This window comes from Urocampus carinirostris, chromosome 2 (assembly GCF_059441175.1).
Source record: "Urocampus carinirostris isolate Australia breed hairy pipefish chromosome 2, RoL_Ucar_1.0, whole genome shotgun sequence".
In the NCBI taxonomy this organism is placed as follows: domain Eukaryota; kingdom Metazoa; phylum Chordata; class Actinopteri; order Syngnathiformes; family Syngnathidae; genus Urocampus; species Urocampus carinirostris.
Genome location: NC_142350.1, coordinates 68609264 through 68612900, shown reverse-complemented (window position 1 = coordinate 68612900; position 3637 = coordinate 68609264).

Below are 3637 nucleotides of genomic sequence, written 5' to 3'. Positions count from 1 at the left end.
AAAATAATCTGGATCAAATGAAGAACAAAACAAACAAACAAAAAACGACTGAAATCAAGGCAAAAATCACACAAGACAACTCAAGGTGCTTTAAGGGAAACAAAGGAAAACTTTTTTAAAATTTTGTGTCAATATCTTCAATTTGATTCCACATGGTCTAAATCCAGTACAACGCTTCAATACTTGTATTTTATGAAGTGATTTCAAAATTCGAAGCCTGATGCTCACCTGCCAAGGGTAGCATCGCGGCTAAATGGGACCGCGCGTTTTTATTCACGGGATCGCTCGACGGGGCGGTGTTGCCTTTTTTGAAAGACGAGCGCTCAAAACGCCTAAAACTTGGAGCTAAAAACAAGCCATGAAAGCGATAGTTTATAAGCGAAACAGTTCTGCCCCATTATAGTGGTTTTCTTGTAAATACATGCATGAACATGATATGACCACATAAAACACTTTCAATTTGGCCTATTAAATGTGTGTACCGGTCAGCTAAGCATTTCATGACGTCACATTTGTAAGAACGCATATCGAGTTGAATTGTCATTATTGCAATTAATACCATCCTGGAGTACGCAACGAGATTAGACACGGCACTCAAGGGTAAACATCTAATAAGGACTTTAAAGAGGAAAAAAAAGGTAAGACTGTCTGGATAAGAGTCCAAGGTAAAACTTTGACACTGGCCTAAATGATCATGACAGTCCGGGTTTGCAACCCTTTGTAATGGCCAAATGCAAGCACTTTCAAGAAATCCGGCGCCGATCAAAAGAACATTTTTCTCGACTTTGATAACCAAAAAAGTTGCTTTCTTGCTGCTAGCATATACTTTGCGCTATTTAGAGCTGCTCCGATCCGCTCTGCTTCAACAATGCACGCACAGCTTGGCAAGGTCACACTTGTTCACAAACACGGAAAAGGCTTTATAGGTGTCGGGTAATAGGGGAGTTCAATACGGAAGACAAATAAGGAAGAACGTCTTATGTAAAAAAGGATCAAAGGGAGCCTCCAATCGATCTTTTGCATTTTGTCTTACTTATCTCGATTCATATTTTTGCGTGTTTTTCCGAGAATCGGTGTCTACATTGGGTAAAATACTTTGGTAAATAGTTCTTTGACATTTGATCATTTATAGCGCCGAGGAATTCACATTTTAAATCTTTATATCATTGTTTTATACGGCGGAGCAGTGGTTAGCGTGTCAGCGGCACAGTTCCGAGGTCATGGGATCAAATCCAGCTTCCTGTGCGAAGTTTGCACGTTCTCCCCGTGCTTGTGGGGGTTTCCTCCTCCCACATTCCAAAAACATGCGTGTGGGTGAAAATTGGCTGGTCCAAATCTCGCGAGTGAGTCGTCTGTCTGTGTATTGGCGAGCAGTTGAGGGTGTCCCCTGCCCACTGCGATGGGCTCCGGCACTCCCGCGACCCTACTGAGGATAAGCGGTGCGCATAATGGACGGTGTAAAAAGCTAAAAATGGTACTGTAATTTACAAAATACTTTTGTAGATTTGTGAATATTTTAATTTACATTTCATGCGTTTTCCCGGGCCCCCCTGCAAAACAAATGGAATTATGACTTACTATATATCTTGGTGCATCATGTCTTATTATCGTTATTACATCGTTCCCCAAAAATTCTAAGTAGCCGCTTGGGGGCCGACTCTTCTCGGTGAGCCGAGGTGGTTTTCTAAGCAGAGCTGTCCTCTTGGGTACGACCAGTAGGGAGCATTAACGCTTCACATGAAAACGCCATAATGACTGAGGCCGGGCGCAACGCCGTCATTTTCTCACCTTTTTCCTTGATAGATTGCGTGGTCCAACGACTCAAGAAAATGGCAATGCCAACCGTTTTCAAGCAGTTCACTCTAAATTCAAGCATTTTCAAGGACTTAGGGCACATGTACGAACCTATACAGTGCAATGAAACTGTACCACTCGGTCGGACTTTGCTGTACTTTTCCAGCTTAAGGCAAGATCAATTCAAGACTTTTGCAATTTCAACGAGGAACACGCACGCACGAGGCAATTTTAAACAAATGTTTATTCAGTTTTCTTTTGGAATCTCATTTTGGTCCGGGTGAAAACTTTCCATCTGAAAAAAAAAATAATTCCGTTTTCGATAGGAAAAAAAAGAAATGAAAAGGACGTCGACAAAAGTCAGTGGATCCTCGGTCCAAACTAGACGATAACTACTCATGCCAAAGAACTCTTTTATTACATTCGTGGAGGATATTCATCACGCAGCATGAAAAACGACTTTTTTTTCCTTTCGCTTTGTAGTTTAACCAAATACAACTCTTATTAATGTGTTCCCATTTATTTTTTATTAGAGTCATGAATTCAATGCTTTTGAAGAGTTTTCAAGCATCTGCGAAAACTTCAATAAAATACACGGTATCATTTTGAAGAAAAAAAAATCTCATAGATGTAAACCAACTTTGCTTTTTTGTAGAAGAGGAAGACTGAAAAAGAACTGGGCCGACAACATCGAGGAATGGACCGGCACCCACTTTGCAGGCCAGGGACCCTCAGCGCTGGGGAAAGCTGTCCAGAGTCGCGTCCTCGACCGTGAACCCATATTTGATTTGATGAAATTCTTGCGCGAAAGCAAAGAATACGCCATTGGCATTTGATGTTCACGACAATAAAAACAAACCTCGAAGTACGTCGAAACAATTGCGCAATGACATTTTGGCATCTTAGTAATCGATGACTCGTGCCGTTTTGCGGCTACTGACCAGTAAAACCGACTAACTCTTATTTACAGGGTTCACACCCCCTTTTCACAGCCAAATTCAAGCACTTTCAAAGGAAGAAATCCAGACTCTGTTTTTGGGTGACTATACCAGCTCAGTAGCCTAGATGGTAAGGCGCCCGCTTTGAGACTGGGAGATCGGTGGTTCGCGCCCCGGCCGAGTCATTCCTAAGACTTAAAAAGTGGTCGGCGGCGCCCTCTGTTGGCTGCGGCTGCATCGGCTCGCTACAACGGGTCAGGTGCAATCGACATTTCGTTCTGTGTACATTGTTACACAGAATGACAATACAAGGAAATTATTATTATTATTAAAATAAAGTCGATATTTTGCTGCTGGCAAATACTTTTGTGCTATTTTGAGCTCTTTGTGTCGACGGGCTGCTATAAACTGACGCGAATTCTGCCAATCTGCTTCAACGAGGCACGAGCAGCTTTAATATGTCACACTTGTTTTCAAAGAAGGAAAGTGTTGACAAATAATGGAGTTTAGTAGGCGAGACAAAGAAAGTCGTGTATGTAGAAAAGGCAGAAAAATGAGCCAGACAGGACAGGGACTCATTCCAACGATATCGATTGCTCCGAGGCAGAGAGCGTTCAGTCTTACAATCTTAAAAGCGAAAGATCAGCACTCTCTATTTATTTTCATTGATATGTTTGCGTTTTTCAAAGGATCTGCGTCGAAATCGGCAAAAATAGAACTGTAAACGGTTCATTCCTTTGCATTTGATTATTTCTGTATTGCACTGAAGATTTCATTTTTTGAATTCGTATTTGATCTTTTTGCCATTTTCAGGGATTTGGTGAAGTTGTTCGACTTTACATTTGTTCAGTCCCTCAAAGGCTAAAATTGTTTTGTACCTCCGGCTAGATTTTGATGAAAAACGT